At 41.7% G+C, this 18,734-nt stretch overlaps 1 pseudogene; it reads right to left on the bottom strand.

The window, feature by feature from the left end:
- Positions 1-15,303: 15,303 nt before the first annotated feature.
- LOC118383309 (membrane-associated guanylate kinase, WW and PDZ domain-containing protein 2-like) overlaps positions 15,304-18,734 on the bottom strand; it is a 33,783-nt pseudogene continuing 30,352 nt past the window's right edge.

Raw genomic sequence — 18,734 nt, 5'->3', positions numbered from 1 at the left:
GCTCTCTTGGCCATCCCCGCTCTCTCACTGTCGGCCAATCGCACCCTCTTCACTCTCTTCTTTGGTGATGAAGGAAGTGGAGAGATACCACCCTCCCCCCGCCAGCTCCTCCACCATACCCCTCATCTCTTCCACCAGGGCACTTTCCCCCCACTCCACGTGCTCTTCCACCGTCTCCTTCTCCACCACCCCTCCCTCGCTTTCTTCTCTCTCATGCTCCTCCACTCGCTTGCCTTCTTCCGCCGCTTTTCCTGGTTCTCCTACTGCAGTGCCTTCCGTTTCCTTCTCTTCCATTCGCCACTTCTTGCTCCTCCTTCCTTGCGGCCTTCCCCTCTGGACCTGTACTCTGGTCATGAGACGTGCTTCCTTCCCCTCCTCTTCTTCCCCAATCCCCCGCTCCTGCACCCCCCCCAGCCGCAGACGCCTATGACCTCTGACGAGCCGGGCACCCTCGCCACAGGTGTGCTGACGAGCCACACCCGTGGCACGCCTTAGGCTTGTCACAATCCTTCGCCGTAGGCCATACAGCGCCTGCAAAATGGGGGCTGACGTGCATAAAACAACATCCCCCTGTCAGCCCCTAGGGAGAACATAGCAGGAGGATGGAGGTAGCCACCATGTCCCTTTGGGCCCTCCCTGAGGAGGGCCTGGAAGCCTCTCCTCCCATTCCAAAACCCAAGGGAGTCTGAGGTGCCTTGCTGAGGAGATGTTATCCATGTATCTCCCCAGAAAGGCCCTCACCTCTTCGTCCTTAACGTATGGGTTGTAAATGTTGACAGTTACAACCCTAAAGTTGTTCCTCGCCAGGCTTGTTATTTCATAGTGGCTCATCGGCCTCTCATCTCCCACTGCTCTTGCCCTTCTCAGGATATCATCATGTTTCTCCTCTGTATTTAGTGCCACGTCGTATGCTCCCTCCAACAAGTTGACTTGGAAGCAAAACACGTCCTTCACCGTCAGCTTTAGAATCCCCATCAAGATTGTCCTTCCAAAAGTTTCCCGTCCTAAAGGCTCCAACTCCTTTTCCTTCCAAGCAAACCGAATCGTGTTGGCCAGCCCAATCCCAGGGACCGACCGTATTGATGGATTTTGCACCATCTCCGCAAGGAGAATGGCGCACCCGGCTCACGTTCTCTTCTCTTCCAAAACAAGGAAAAAAGAAAAACCAAAGTGACTGAGCCTATCTCGTGCAACAAACACAGAGACAGGAACAATCACCCATGAAACACCTAAAGAATATGGCTGCCTAAATATGGTTCCCAATCAGAGACAATGATAAACACCTGCCTCTGATTGAGAACCACTCTAGGCAACCATAGACTTTTCTAGACAACTATACTACACCACAATCCAATTACCTACAAAAAAAACCTAGACAAAACACACCACATAAATAACCCATGTCACACCCTGGCCTGACCAAAATAATAAAGAACAAAATACTAAGACCAGGGCGTGACATTGAGTTTCTTGAGAGATCCAATGAAAGCGGAAGGAGGACAAAGAGGACAAGAAAGTGAAAAACGGAAACAGTATAACAAATATAAAAAAATTCTATGCAAACAACTTGATCGAGACCGTTGCGAATTTGTTGATATTGGAACGGCATTTCTAGCTTAAACGGTGTAGGAAGAGCGTCTCGTGATTTTCGCCCTGCAGCGTCTGCAAATATCATAGCCAACGGTTCCGTTTTGGAATATCAGAACTGACACAGAGAGCTGTTAGTGAAGAGCAGGTGAGGGGTTTCTTAAATCGCTCTCTCTCGAGAACGGTAGATCCAATTTTAAAAGCGTTTCCGGCCTTGAGAAGCAGAGAAGTAGAGGAAGAATTTATGCCAAACTATGTTTGTGTAACTGTTTGTTTAGTGGTCAAAACGATAGTTGTTTGGGAAAGTAATAAATTGCCTTGCTTGCTGGCATGATTTACAGACACTTGAAAGTGAGGCGATGGGTTACGAAAACAGCTATAGTTACAGATTGGTACAGTACTGCAAAAATGTACATCCAGAGTGCATCAAACATGATTTATAGACCTTGTTTATGGGAAAGTGTTTGTTTCTGTATTTCAATGTTGCAACTTGTTGAAAATTGTCCAGTGTTCAGTAGCATCTAGTTTAGACAGTACTGCAAAAACTAGTTACATCCAGACTGCATCTAACATGATTTATAGACCTTGTTTATGTAAAAGTGTTTATTTCGTAAATGAATGTTGCAACCTGCTGAAAATTACCCACAGTGTTCCTATCATCTAGTTTAACCATCTTGAGACTAGGGGCAGTTTGATGTTTAGATGAAAAACGTACCCAAATGAAACTGCCTATTTCTCAGGCCCAGAAGCTAGAATATGCATATAGGCAGATTAGGATAGAAAACACGCTAATGTTTCCAAAACTGTCAAAATATTGTCTGTGAGTATAACAGAACTGACATTGCAGGCGAGAACCTGAGGAAAATCCAACCAGGAAGTGCTGTTTTTCTGAAACCTCCCTGTTCCATTGCATGCCTTCCCTCCATTTAAAAGGGATATCAACCAGATTTCTTTCCCAATGGCTTCCACATGGTGTGAACAGTCTTTAGACATAGTGTCAGGCTTTTATTCAGAAAAATGAGCGAGAATGATCACGTCGCGTCAGTGGATAGCTGTGTCCCCAGAGTTTTGCATGCGCGAGCAGCTTGGAGCAGACCTTTTCTCTCTCTCCCATTTGAAAAGCTACCGTCAGGTTGAAATATTATCAATGATTTATTATAAAAACAACATGGATTGATTATAAAAAAACGTTTGACATGTTTCTACGAACTTTACGGATACTATTTGGAAGTTTCATCTGCCCGTCGTGACCTGCACGAGCCTGTGGATTACTGAACAAAACGCGCCAATCAAATGGAGGTTTTTGGATATAAAAATAATCTTTATCGAACATAAAAAGTGTATTGTGTAACTGGGAGTCTCGTGAGTGCAAACATCCGACGATCATCAAAGGTAAGCGATTAATTTTATTGCTTTTCTGATTTGTGACCAAGCTTCCTGATGCTAAGTGTACATAATGCTATGTTAGGCTATCGATAAACTTAAAAATGCTTGGATTGCTTTTCGCTGTAAAGCATAATTTCAAAATCTGAGACGACAGGTGGATTAACAAAAGGCTAAGCTGTGTTTTGCAATATTCCACTTGTGATTTCATGAATATGAATATTTTTTTGTAATATTATTTGACTGTTGCGCTATGCTATTCAGTGGTTGCTGACGAAAATGATCCCGCGACAGGGCAGCGTCAAGAAGTTAAGTTAGTTGTGCATGACATTTAATAGATAAAACAATAAGTAGCATATTGTTTTTAAATGTGTGCAATTTTCTCCTAAGACAAATCAAAAGCTCATTTAACTTCTTAGAGATAGGGGGCAGCATTTCCACTTTTGGATAAATAGCGTGCACAATTTCAACTTCCTGCTACTCATGCCAGGAATATATTATATGCATATGATTAGTAGGTGTGGATAGAAAACACTCTGAAGTTTCTAAAACTGGTTCAATCATGTCTGACTATAACAGAACTTATGTAGCAGGTAAAACCCCAAGGAAAAACTGTTCAGAATATATTTTTTCCCTCTGACAGTTCCCTCGGTTGTCTTTGCCAAGGGAAATTAGATAGCGCCCATTTTATAGTTCGACTTCCACAGGATGTCACCAGTCTTTGGAATTAGGTTGAAGTTAATCATTGGTGAAACGAAGAAGAGGCACATCCTGGAACAACGTTACACTGTTGATAGTTACGCAAGAGGGAAAATGGTGCATGTTTTGTTTACTTTCTCTATCGAATACAGTTTGCCCCATCTACAATTTGATCGATTAACTTTTAAAAATACCTAAAGTTGTATTACAAAAGTAGGTTGAAATATGTTGGCAAAGTTTATAGGCAACTTTTGAAATGTTTTGTAGTGACGTTGTGTTTTGGAAAGCTGTTTTTTTTCAGGATCAAACCTGCTTTTTAAAATGGACATTTTGGGTATACATGGACGGAATTAATCGGGATTTTTTTTTACCAATTGTGATGTTTATGGGACATATTGGAGTGTCAACAAAGAAGCTCGTCAAAGGTAATGCATGTTTTATATTTTATTTCAGCGTTGTGTACCGCCGGCTAAGCTAATTATTTTGTTTACAACTCATTCAGGGGGGTGCATGCTATCAGATAATAGCTTCTCATGGTTTTGCCGAAAAGCATTTTTAAAATCTGACATGTTGGCTGGATTCACAACGAGTGTAGCTTTAATTGAGTACCCTGCATGTGTGATTTAATGAAAGTTTGAGTTTTGTCGCGTTTTATTTTAATTTGGCGCTATGCATTTCCCGAGGCTATTGGCCACTTGAGACGCTAGCGTCTCACTATCCCGAAGAGATTAAAGGAGCTGATTTCAAAACTCTTCCACGGTAGGATACACAAGTAACCTCGGAAGGTGGTTATAGAGAAGGGGAGGACACTTCCGTTTGCCTACTAATGAATTGACACTCCTTGACCACTCATCGGTTTCTGGGTCATGGAGGAGAGAGGACAGAGAAGACAGGATGGAGGACGATCTTTTGCCCAAACAAGAATCACCTCACATCCTCATCATTCCTTGCCATCAAAGACAGTAGTTCCCACTGCTTTCCTGCCATGTCAACGATATTTACTGTATGCCCAGCAGTACAAAAATAAGTTGACTAAAATACCATAACTTCTTGAATTTTCGACTTCGTTAAACAACTTCTGTTTCTCTTCCTGTTTCAAATGTCAGTAAAAATATAACTGACGAGGGAGCATGTGATGCCGCGGAGCTGAGCAGACGTTCACAAACCAAGCTCTTCAAAGTTATTATTATGTAAAGAACATTGAAACAATATTTTAACATTGACTGATTAACTGTCAAGTACTTACCTTCCCAAAGAGCCATGGACCTCCGGCCAAGATGCAAGAAGGATGACCAACATTTTCTTGATTCCCAAGATAATCATAAAGCCACAGCTAGCAAGATTAGTATTAGCCCTCATAACTCAGACGACAGATCCAGCCTGTTGCTCTCAGTAACCTCTTCCGAGCCTGCCGGCATGCTTGCTACTCTCCTCTGGGATATTCAAGATGTTAACAAAGGTCTTGCTCTGAAAATTGACAAGAAATCGGCTGAACGCCATTCTTCCATTGATGACCTGAAATCCTCCCTAAATGACCTCCTTTTGTGAACACCTGAGGCCAAGTTGCGCATTAGCACAGTTGAAGATACCGTCACTCGACATGACCAGGTTCTGATACAGCTGCAGAAGGACAATGCCTATCTCAACAAGGTGGACCAGATGGAGAATGTTACGTTATCCTCTAGGAAAAGGGAACGCAACACCCTGCTACAACTCAACTCCCTGTAGAGTGAAAGATGAATGGGACTGTAGGTGCAGGTAAGGATGACATAGGCATAGAATTGACCATTTACTGGGAATTTATTTATTCCTTCAAACAGTACATTTGGGGAAAAGGGGCTGGATGGAACCAAAGCAAAGAAAGTAAAAAGTTAAAGCCCCTTCTCCTACCTACCCACTACTTACCTAACCTGGTGCGCTAACCAAAATACAGGGGGTAGCCCGCCCAGGTCTTACCTAGTGTGCATAGACAGTAAATACAATGAGTTATGTATGCTCGCAGGCCTCTTGCCTAAGCACTCCCTAGGTGCCTTCCCCTTCCCCCCTGGGAACAAAACCAGAATACAAACAATTTCAATAATCAAACAGTCCTTTGGACATGTTGTAACTTTAATGTGTTACAGAGTTCAAGTTTATTCATTGAGCTGTATCTAAAGATATTTCTTTACAGTTATTTACATATGTAATTGTATTTTTATTCACACACACACACACACATGCATAGATAGCTTTTTAGTATCAACCCAACTGTTTCATAGTGTTAGATACCGATTATCTCCCCAGATTGCTTAGTGACCATTCTCCTCTAGTATTATCAATCTCCATTATTATCAATCTCCATTCCTACCAAGGTAAATAGAGCATATAATTCTACACTCCTGAAGAAACCTGAGCAGATCAATATTTTTACTTTGACAAACAAACCCTCTGCTCCTGACAGTTTCATCCTTTGAGACGCATCGGAAGCCTATCTGAGGGGACAGATCATTTCCTATTCTAAAGGATTGAAGAGAAAACACGGTGCTGAACTGAATGTCCTTGAATCTGAAATATCTGAGCTAGAGAGAACCTACCAAAGAGGCCTGACTAAAGATCTATACAGGCTTTTGGTGAATAAAAAAACTGAAATATAATACTCTGAACACATATGAAGTTGAGAGGGCCATCACTAAATCAAAACAGTGTAACTACGAGCTTGAAGAGAAAGCAAAGTACAAAGTACAAAGTATTGGCATGGCAACTGAGCAGAGGAAAGTAATAGGACAATTAATGCTATAGAAACTCTTACTAAAGAGATATTTTTTGACCCTACTGAAATTAATTATACTTTTAAGAAATATTAAAGACCTCTACACTTCCCAATCAAGAAATTATCTATCAGAGATCAACGCTTTTCTCTCCTCTCTCAACCTCCCATGCCTATCAGAGGAAGACAGAGAGCCCCTCAGTGAACAGTTCTTAGTCCATGAATTGTGGAGGCCATTAAATCCTTACCTTCTAATAAATCTCATTGGGAGGATGGTTTCCCTCCAGAGTTCTATAAAGAATTTAAGGAGCTGTTGGTACCCTACCTTAAAGAGCGACTTAAAAATGCCAGGGAAGACAACCGCTTTCCAGATCCTTTTCTCAAGCAGTGTTTACAGTAATTCACAGGAAAGGGAAAAACACGCTAAAGTGCGCCTCCTACAGATCAATATCCTTTCCCTTAACACAGATTGTAAACTGGTCACCAAGATCCTATCTAAGAGACTGGAGTCATGTCGTCCCATGTTGGTCAACCCAGATCAGACTGGCTTCATAATTAATAGATTGTCCTCCAATAATCTCAGAATGTTCTTTGACATAATTCACCTTGCTAACAAAAACAAAATACCTTGTCACAGCCAAAAAGGCCTTTAATAGGGTTGAATAGCCATATCCCCTTTGCGTCTTGGAAAAGTTTGGTTTAGGCACTGTGTTTGTAATTTTGATAAAGTCACTCTACAAATCTCCTAAAGCTAGGATTGCTTTGAGGTGGGCCCCCATAACCATAAATTATCACTTTTTGTGGACAACCTTATATTATTTCTAACAAACCCAGAACATTCCCTCTCTTTACAGATCTTATTACAGTACTATAGTTCTTTCTCTGGATATAAGGTCAACTTTGATAAAAGTGAAATTTTACTGTTGTCTGTCTTTGACCATCAAGCATAAGTTTCCTTTTAGATGATCGTCAATTGGCTTCACATATTTGGGCATAATGGTGGATGGTAACCTGAACAACCTCTATATACTCAATCTGGCCAGTTTGTTGCAAAAGGTGGAGGGTGACCTGTGTATGAACTTGCCTCTCACCCTACTGGGTAGAATAATGTAATTAAAATGAATGTCCTGCCCATATTTCTATATTTGTTTCAATCTCTCCCTATCCCTGTTCCCGCAGCATTATTTTCCTCTCTCGACAAACTGACCAGACTTTTTATCTGGCACAACAAAACCCCTAGGTTTAGCCTGGATAAACTGACCCTTGATTATGGTCAAGGGGGCTTAAACCTCCCCAATTTCAGAATGTACTAAAAAAGTTTGAGGTAAATGATGACACTGGGGCAGAATTGTTTTACAAATGGACAGGAAATATATAAAAACCATCACAGACAACCCTTTAATTATACATAGAGTCCTGTCATGGTGCAAACGGCATGAGCTGTTCAGATGAGAGTGATTTCTTTCCCTTAAAACCCCTCTATGGAACAATAGATTGATTCCTATGTTTTTCCAGAATAGTGACTTTAGACCATGGTCTGATAAGGGTATCACTCTTCTGGAACATTGTTATGAGGAGGGAATTCTTATGTCTTTTGAACAGCTGAAACAGAAATACCACTTGTCTAACAGGAACTTCTTTAGTTACTTACAACTACGATATTTTATTAGGGTGACACCCAAGGGACAATGGAACCTACCTTAGATGTCACCTATTGAACTATTCTGCCATTCAGACCAACCACTGTTCAAGACCGATTTCCCATGTTTACGATGTTCTTATGTCAGGACTATCACTGCCTGAGCTTGATAAACTCCGACATAGATGGAAAAAGATCTGGGTATTAATCTTGATGACCTATGCAAGGATGGTGTTACATCCACACTGAACTCCAGATACAGACGGATCCAGTTTAATTTCCTCCATCAGCTCTATATCACCCCATCTAGATTGCAGAAGTTCAACTCTCTCCTCCCTATGTTGTAGATGTGGCTCAAATGAAGGAACATTCCTCCATTTCACTTGCAGTGTTCAAAATTACGGGGTTTCTGGCAGGGGGTATGCGATACCATATCCTCAATTCATGGGGTTGCATTCCTTTTAGATCCGGAGGTCTGTCTACTGGGTAACTTTAATAATTCCAATCTTAGGCAAAGCTACACTATAAAGTTAACAGAAATATTGCTAGCAATTGCCAAGAAATGTATGACCTTGAAATGGAAATCGGATTCCCCCCTGCCAGTGGCTATCAGAAGTTAATAGTTGAGGAATAAGTTAGAGACATTTTACAGAATTTGGCAAAGTTTGATTATATGGAGAATCTCCCCTCCCCTCACATCACATCACATTGATTTAATCTCTATATAATCCTCACGTAATATTTCACACTTAATGTATAATATGTAGCCTATGGCAGGTGACCATATGATCCAATGTTTCATTGTGACTTTTTAAAATTGTATTTATGTGTATATATATATATTTTTTTTTACACTCATTTGTTGCCTTGTAAGGTTATTGTCACTTTGTTTTATTGTTGTCTAATATCTTTTCATTTTTGTTTTGAATGTTCTTAATTAGAAAATGCAAAAATAAAATATTTAAAAATGATTAAAAAACGACCAACAGCCATTCATTCAGCTTAGACCGCCATCTTGCGGACAGGAAGAGAAACACTATACAGTGTCCGCAATGCTACTAAAAGTACATTTCTACAACGTTATGGTAAAATTTAAATCAAAGTAAATGGTACAATGTATTTAGAATTTAACTTTTTACAGCTCCTAGACTGCATCTTTTAAAACTGACCATCTGTGTTTATATGCAATATATTTGGGGCTTTCTTCAAGTATTCTGCATTAGATGGAGCCTTTGAGACATATCCTTCCATAACACAATGTGGTCAATCCATTTTAAACAGTCTATGGGCCAATTATTACATGGATAATTTTAAAGTGAACACAATTGATACATTATTATAATTTTAAGCACATTCAGACATTAAAAACCCACACAGAGATCCAAAAAGGTGTACTTTACACCATGTCGAGTTTATTTTACAGTATTTCAGAATATCTTTAGGTAAACAATTTGTTTTCTTTTTTTCCCCAAAATGTTATATCAGTACTGCCACATTTTCATAAAAATAGTTGTTGACTTCAGTCTTTGAAACTACAGTATCAATGGTGCAGTAAACCATATTTTGTAAGAATACAGCTATACAGGGTGGATTATACATGGTTAAGACGACACATGTATACTGAGCTTAATGGTAGATGCATGAACATGTCATCCTTCAGATTTATCATTAGTCAACTTTTTTTTCTGTATACAAAATCACTCACAACAGGCAGGCAGGGAACAGCCTCAAGTGATACACAGAAGGCTCAGTGATATCGTCCTCGTTCCTCGCTGACTACATTGGAGACACATGCCAGATCTCACAATGACTGGAGAGGTGTTTAACATGTCACCTAACCACATACTATGATAAAGCAGTCTGATGCCCGACTGCACAGTCTATAATGTGGCACACAACCATTGGTGGATGCAATGCATTGGGTGGCCTGGAACACAACCAGTTTCAGTAAAAAACAAATACCATAGAAATTACATGTTTATCATCTGGACTGGAACACTGCACTCAGTCTAGTGAATCTGCATTGAGAGAAATATGGTATGAGTCCTAATGTTTGGTGCAAACATGGAGGGCTCTACATGTCTACGGCTAGCCTCTGCTACAAGCTATACATCATCCCCATAGGAAAGCCCAAAGTCCACTTTACTCTAAATGTATTTAGGCACCCATGAGATGATGACAAAGCTAGTAGGCTATAGAAGTCAGACTTTTCATAATTATTTTGTGGCACTGTGAATTTGGGATGTTTCAAAATGTAATCTGGCCCTGTTAGCCAAAAAGCGTCAGTTGGCTTACACCTTTCGCACTAGCCACTTACTGTATGGCGTGCTGTCTGATATGTGTACTGTACAGTATACTGTAATCTCTCAAACCAGTTTTGCATTCTGCTCACTCATGCAAAAAAAAATCGCTAGCGATTGCCAGGTTAACAGCTCTGCTCTACTTTCACTAAGGCACTCCGCCCCACCTCATATCCCATGTATCCTTCTGCTCCTCAATGACTCATATGCCTCCCCTCCCACAGTGGTGTGGTTCATGCAGCACAGTAAAAGGCATAGACATGGGAAATATAGAATGGGCAGCTAGAGTTCTCTGTTTCAAGTGCTGCTGATACATAGCCTATCTAAACATGACCATAGAAATAGAATCAAGATAGTTTATTTCTATGAACATGACTGATTGCATGATTGATAAACGTTGTGTATTATGACTCACAGAGTTCCTAAACAATTGGATTTAACCACCTTGAACGTTCCATTTGATTCGGTAATGGACAAATTTTAATAAATTACGCAAATACACAACTGTTAGCTACAGGTAACTGCGAAATAATGAAAACACTTGAGTAAATTAGGGATACAAAGTATATAGAAAACAGGTGCTTCCACACAGGTGTGGTTCCTGAGTTAATTAAGCAGTTAACAGCCCATTATGCTAATTGTCATGTATAAAAATGTCAGGCAGGCCAGTATTTTGGCCATTTGGCCCATCATCAGGGCACGAGTGGTCACTGAATGGTTTGATGAGCATGATAATGATGTAAACCATATGTCATGGCCATCTTAGTCACCAGATGTCAACCCAATTGAACACTTGTGGGAGATTCCAGAGCGATGCCTGAGACAGCATTTTCCACCAACATCAACAAAACACCAAATTATGGAATTTCTGGTGGAATCTATGCCAATGTGCATTGAAGCTGTTCTGGCTCGTCGTGGCCCAATGCCCTATTAAGACACGTTATGTTGGTGTTTCCTTTATTTAGGCAGTTACCTATACCCAGTGAGGATGTCAGCTCTATATTCTACTTCTAGAAGAAATTCGAGTCCCTGTTTGATGATGGTGGTTCATGCACAAGAACACTGAGGGCCGATTCCTCTGCCCAGGCATTGCTGACATCAGATTTTACAATGCCTGGATTGGTATTTTACGTATCAGCTAACTGCATCATATGCTACAGCAATCTGTCAGTCAATGACACAGTCGATGACGTGGCATGCAACCATTGGTTTATGCACGTAAAATGTTTGAACAGGGGTATGTGACCTGCATCACTCTAGTCCCTTGTCAGCTGACTCCACACAGTCTTTAATATGTAGTATATAATACAAGGCCATGGAAATATGAATCTTAAAATATGGTCCCGATATCTGTATTTTTATGTTCTTCTAAAATGTACCTACAACAATGCATAAAAAATACACTAGGCATATTTTTGGGAGATGACCAAATGTACATATTTTTCACATTTGTACATTTACAGTATGTACAATATATCAATAGGCATGTATGATGTCTGTCGACAGAGCTCTGTCCAAAAAGGTTCACCTTTCAGAAGGATTTTAAATTAACATCCCTCCCTCCGTCTCCCTCAGTTCTATAATCTCATCATTCTCTCCATTGCACAGAAAGTTAAACGATAGGCAAACGACCTCAATATTCCAATCTCTCTTTAGATAAGTGTCATCCCATCAGTGGTTGAAACTGACCATCCATTTTAGGTCTGATGGGGTTGACTGGTGAAACTAGGAACATGTCGATAGCTCACCTTGCCCACACCCAAAGAGCCTAGTGGGATAGCAATGGGATTTGTATCATCAGGTTTCAAAATGGCTACCTGGACTAAAGTGTTGAGTTGAGCGAGTCCTCTTTTTGTTTACACACACCAGCTGTAAAATGTCCTTTGGTTTTGAAGGTGATGGTTATAATCATCTTGAAAGAGGGAAGAACAAGAAAAAAAAACGTTTTGATTTTAAAGAGTGAGAGTGAGAGAGAGAGAGAATAAAAGATTCCTCTGGCATCTGATGGTGTGAGTGGTACTTAGGACTTGGGTGCCTATGTACAGCTAGCCAGTCCAACCCAGTCAGAATCCAGTCGGATCCAATGTAAACCAGTCTGATCCGGATCCGTTTTCCCTGCTGACAGTGTAGGTCCAGGACCTCAGGGTGCCGGGCAGTCTGTCACCCCCAGGTGGGTTCCAGGGCCCTCGGAAGGCGGCTGCACTCCTGCCTGCAGGGCCATCCATGGTTTGAGGGGAGGCGGCAGAGCCCCTTCCTCATCCCTTGGCTGGAGACCTCTCAGCTCAAACCCCTCCTGTAGGTTCACATGTCCCTCCCCACGGACCCAACTGCCTCCGTTCAGACTCACACTCAGGTAGGAAGAGTCCCAGGGCCATGCGGCGGTGTTTGGATCCTGCATGGGTGGGTGCTGCTGCTCTCTCTCCTCTCCGCAGACCTCCATCTAGCTTTCGGGGGCCGCGGCGGAGGTTGGGGCTCTCGGGGCCCCTCCTCCAACTCCTCAGGCCACTGCAGGGTTCTTTGCCCACGGACGGTGCCCCTGGGCTGGGTGCACCTGCCACCTATAGCCCCTTTCGTGGCGCTGGGGTCTGGAGAATGGGCTGCCATACGCGGTGTGGCCTCTAAAAGGAGCTGGTGGGGGGAGTATGGGGTGAAGGCTGGATGGGATGAGAAAGATGAGGTGGACAGCTGCTGGGGGTCAAGGGTCACTTCCTGCAGGGCAGAGAGGGCTGTCTACTGAAAAAGGAGGAGACTCACACTACAGGTTGATACGCAGTGACAAGCACACACACATGCAGGCAAGTACACACACACACACACACGCACACGCACACACACCTACAAAGCTGATCGTTTTGCCTATGAATAGATAATGATAAAGACACGATATATATCTTCATCCACACGCAGATCTCTGTTCACACACATACAGCTACAATATCATCACCAGGACAGTCAGAACTATAAAGATATAGATTATGTCAGCGTCCCAAATGGCACCCTATCCCCTATATAATGCACAACTTTTTTTTACCAGAGCCCTAAAGGGGGAATACGGGTGCCATTTGGGATGCACATTGTGTGTGACAAGAGTAACTTTCTGTGAGTGAAGAGGTGTGTGTGCATTATGTGAGGACGGCCCTGGCCAACACTGAGAGCAGTTTCACGCTACTGAGAGTACACTTCACTGCACACTCAACCGTGGTGGTGGTCCTCTTCAGACCTGATTGTTTTTTCTACTGAGACCACCAGAACCAAGCACAAACCTGATTGTCTCAACAGAAAAAAACAGATCTTACCATACAAACTGATACAGACACATGCAGTGACAGACACACACATGTAGGATATATGCACACATGCCAGCATGCACACACATAGAGTGGGGCAAAAAAATATTTAGTCAGCCACCAACTTAAAAATATGAGAGAGGCCTGTAATTTTCATCATAGGTACACTTCAAATATGACAGACAAAATGAGAAAAAAAAATAAAGAAAATCACATTGTAGGATTTTTAATGAATTTACTTGCAAATTATGGTGGAAAATAAGTATTTGGTCACCTACAAACAAGCAAGATTTCTGGCTCTCACAGACCTGTAACTTTGTCATTAAGAGGCTCCTCTGTCCTTCACTCGTACCTGTATTAATGGCACCTGTTTGAACTTGTTATCAGTATAAAAGACACCTGTCCACAACCTCAAACAGTCACACTCCAAACTCCACTATGGCCAAGACCAAAGAGCTGTCAAAGGACACCAGAAACAAAATTGTAGACCTGCACCAGGCTGGGAAGACTGAATCTGCAATAGGTAAGCAGCTTGGTTTGAAGAATCAACTGTCGGAGCAATTATTAGGAAATGGAAGACATACAAGACCACTGATAATCTCCCTCGATCTGGGGCGTGTGGTCAAAATGATTACAAATCAAATCAAATTTATTTATATAGCCCTTCGTACATCAGCTGATATCTCAAAGTGCTGTACAGAAACCCAGCCTAAAACCCCAAACAGCAAACAATGCAGGTGTAAAAGCACGTACAAAAATCCCAGAACCACACGGGGGGACCTAGTGAAGGACCTGCAGAGAGCTGGGACCAAAGTAACAAAGCCTATCATCTGTAACACACTACGCCGCCAGGGACTCAAATTCTGCAGTGCCAGACGTGTCCCCCTGCTTAAGCCAGTACATGTCCAGGCCCGTCTGAAGTTTGCTAGAGAGCATTTGGATGATCCAGAAGAAGATTTGGAGAATGTCATATGGTCAGATGAAACCAAAATATAACTTTTTGGCAAAAACTCAACTCGTCGTGTTTGGAGGACAAAGAATGCTGAGTTGCATCCGAAAAACACCATACCTACTTTGAAGCATGGGGGTGGAAACATCATGCTTTGGGGCTGTTTTTCTGCAAAGGGTCCAGGACGACTGATCCGTGTAAAGGAAAGAATGAATGGGGCCATGTATCGTGAGATTTTGAGTGAAAACCTCCTTCCATCAGCAAGGGCATTGAAGATGAAACGTGGCTGGGTCTTTCAGCATGACAATGATCCCAAACACACCGCCCGGGCAACGAAGGAGTTGCTTCGTAAGAAGCATTTCAAGGTCCTGGAGTGGCCTAGCCAGTCTCCAGATCTCAACCCCATAGAAAATCTTTGGAGGGAGTTGAAAGTCTGTGTTGCCCAGAAACAGCCCCAAAACATCACTGCTCTGTCATTCCCCAAAAGGGTATATAACAAAGTATTGAGTTAAACTTTTGTTTTTGACCAAATACTTATTTTCCACCATAATTTGCAAATAAATTCATAAAAAATCCAACAATGTGATTTTCTGGATTTTTTTTCTCATTTTGTCTGTCATAGTTGAAGTGTACCTATGATGAAAATTCCAGGCCTCTCTCATCTTTTTAAGTGGGAGAACTTGCACAATTGGTGGCTGACTATTTGCCCCACTGTAGGATACATGCCCGCACACACACTTGCACAAACTCACACACGCACGCACGCACACAAACACAGGTTTAAATTAGAGTCAGAATGGAGAGAAAGACATGCAGATTTTCACGAACCGTGTCTTTAGAGTGGCCCATTAGGAAGAAATAGGGGGAACTTAGCGTGTCACTTTTCATGCACATGGAGAGGTTGGAAGGTACCATTCCTAAGGGAAGGGGAGAAAAAGCCTATACCAATCATTAGAGTTAAAGCAGGGGTTAAAAATAGACCCTTTCACAACTGTTAGCTCACAAAGTATAGTTTGATATGCAGAAAGCATTGGCAGAAGACTGGGCATGGGTTATACTTGAGAGAAATACAGAGGACAGAAGAATATTGACAAAAGATCAGACATAAAGTAGATGCTGTTTGAATGTCGGGTTATGGAAGCAGATTGAATTCGCTAAAGCTTTTGTTGTATCAGTTAATATGTATTTCAGGTTCCACAGGGCAGCAGCAGTAAGAGCAGGTAGTTATAAAAAATGTGAGGTATTATCTGCTGTTAATAGCAAACATCATGGTTAGGGCTGTGGAGGTCATACATTTTGTCAGCCAGTAACTGTCATGCAAATAACTGCTGGTCTCACGGTAATTGACCACTAATTAACATAAACACTTTTAGCATCTCCGGGCTTCCACACATAACCTACAAGCCACTGATGAAGACCGTTTGGAAAATCTACATTTGAAAAAGTTTCACAAATGCATTTAATATAGCCAACACCATCACAGTAAATTATATATTTTAAGCAGGTCTAAAGAAACATGATTTGAAGAAAATGTAGCCTATTTCAGAAGAACAGACTAGCATATTCTGAGTTGTCCTTATCTTAGGCCCTGATCTGGCTATGCCATATAGCTGTGGTTTCAGGGCCTAACATTTAGCAGATAAGATTTGCTTATAATTCCCGTAGCATTATTTATATTATTTTATAGTAAGAAGAATACAACTGAAAATAGCTGGATAAAATAGAAGGGATATATTTTTTAAATGATTTCCGATGGAGTGCGCACATGCGGCTATTCTGTGTTGAGAAGTTAACAAAGTGATAATTTGAAACAGTTTCTCCTATATGCTTAATTCAGAGTTATTCATGCAACTGTATGTCACACTCTGACCATTATTTGCGTTGTTTGTTTGTATGTTTTGTTTGGTCAGGGTGTGTGCGCTCTGCTCTGCTTCTTGTGCAGGCTGCACACACTTCATCTGTCTATCGTTCACAATTTGACAAGCACTTGATAATATTCCTAGCCATCAGACTTTTCTCAATTTAATCTCGTCTTTCCATATACTAAATAATATGTGTGAAATTAGTTTTGATTTAGAATGGGCCATTTTCATGCACCTGTTAAAGACCATCTATAATGCACTTAAATAGCGAAGGGAGGACTCTTTTCCCAGGGTTCATTTTCATGCCAGCCAGGTAGGCTACTCCGGTTGTAAAGTGAAGCAATGTGATTAAAATTAGGAAAAGTTGAGAAATAAACATAGTAGGGCTAGCCTATACAAAGCTTATGGGATCCTCCTCTTTGAAAAAGAGGCCACCAAAACAGTTCTCATGCATTTGCATAGCATAGCCTATTAAAATGTTGCGTAACATGGGCTTAAAGGAACACTTATTCTATGCATCAACCAGCTATGAGGAGCTGGCTCTCCCTGCGCAAGAGCTAATCCTCTTCTACTCAAACTCTGAATGCAGGGCTCTCATGATGTGTTTGATCTGATTTTTGATGGCATTTGCATTGAGGGACAATAGAGCGCTGAGTTCCAGGCCATTAGCGACTGACTGTTACAGTTTTTCTCAATTGCTAAAACACTAAAACCCATTGGCTGAACAAAGTTCTCAGTAGCCTGGACTCATTTAGCTAATTATGCAGTCAGGAGAGAACAAGTATTACACTGCCGATTTTGCAGGTTTTCCTACTTACAAAGCATGTAGAGGTCTGTAATTTTTATCATAGGTACACTTCAACTGTGAGAGACAGTTTTTCACTTTATATATTCACTTTGTATGTTGTCTACCTCACTTGCTTTGGCAATGTTAACACGTTTCCCATGCCAATAAAGCCCTTGAATTGAATTGAATTGACAGAATCTAAAACAAAAATCCAGAAAATCACATTGTATGATTTTTGAGTAATCAATTTGCATTTTATTGCATGACATAAGTATTTGATACATCAGAAAAGCAGAACTTAATATTTGGTACAGAAACCTTTGTTTGCAATTACAGAGATCATACGTTTCCTGTAGTTCTTGACAAGGTTTGCACACACTGCAGCAGGGATTTTGGCCCACTCCTCCATACAGACCATCTCCAGATCCTTCAGGTTTCGGGCCTGTCGCTGGGCAATACAGACTTTCAGCTCCCTCCAAAGATTTTCTATTGGGTTCAGGTCTGGAGACTGGCTAGGCCACTCCAGGACCTTGAGATGCTTCTTACGGGAGCTACTCCTTCGTTGCCCTGGCTGTGTGTTTCAGGTCGTTGTCATGCTGGAAGACCCAGCCACGACCCATCTTCAATGCTCTTACTGAGGGAAGGAGGTTGTTGGCCAAGATCTTGCGATACATGGCCCCATCCATCCTCCCCTCAATACGGTGCAGTCGTCCTGTCCCCTTTGCAGAAAAGCATCCCCAAAGAATGATGTTTCCAACTCCATGCTTCATGGTTGGGATGGTGTTCTTAGGGTTGTACTCATCCTTCTTCTTCCTACAAACACGGCGAGTGGAGTTTAGACCAAAAAGCTCTATTTTCGTCTCATCAGACCACATTACCTTCTCCCATTCCTCCTCTGGGTCATCCAGATGGTTATTGGCAAACTTCAGATGGGCCTGGACATGCGCTGGCTTGAGCAGGGGGACCTTGCATGCGCTGCAGGATTTTAATCCATGACGGCGTAGTGTGTTACTAATGGTTTTCTTTTCTTGCCTATTGTCCTGGAGCCCATCCCAGCCTTGTGCAGGTCTACAATTGTATCCCTGATGTCCTTACACAGCTCTCTGGTCTTGGCCATTGTGGAGAGGATGGAGTCTGTTTGATTGAGTGTGTGGACAGGTGTCTTTTATACAGGTAACGATTTCAAACAGGTGCAGTTAAAACAGGTAATGAGTGGAGAACAGGAGGGCTTCTTAAAGAAAAACGAACAGGTCTGTGAGAGCCGGAATTCTTACTGGTTGGTAGGTGATCAGATACTTGTGATTTTCTGGATTTCCCGTCTCTCACAGTTGATGTGTACCTATGATAAAAATTACAGACCTCTACATGCTTTGTAGGTAGGAAAACCTGCAAAATCGGCAGTGTATCAAATACTTGTTCTCCCCACTGTAACACCCAGCACCGTCTAAGATTAATTGCCAATCTAAGATATATTTTATTTGAGCAGCAGGTTCAA

Source organism: Oncorhynchus keta, chromosome 11 (genome assembly GCF_023373465.1).
Source record: "Oncorhynchus keta strain PuntledgeMale-10-30-2019 chromosome 11, Oket_V2, whole genome shotgun sequence".
Taxonomy (NCBI): Eukaryota; Metazoa; Chordata; class Actinopteri; order Salmoniformes; family Salmonidae; genus Oncorhynchus; species Oncorhynchus keta.
Note: the sequence above shows the minus strand (reverse complement) of the source record. Positions and strands in the feature narration are given on the sequence as shown.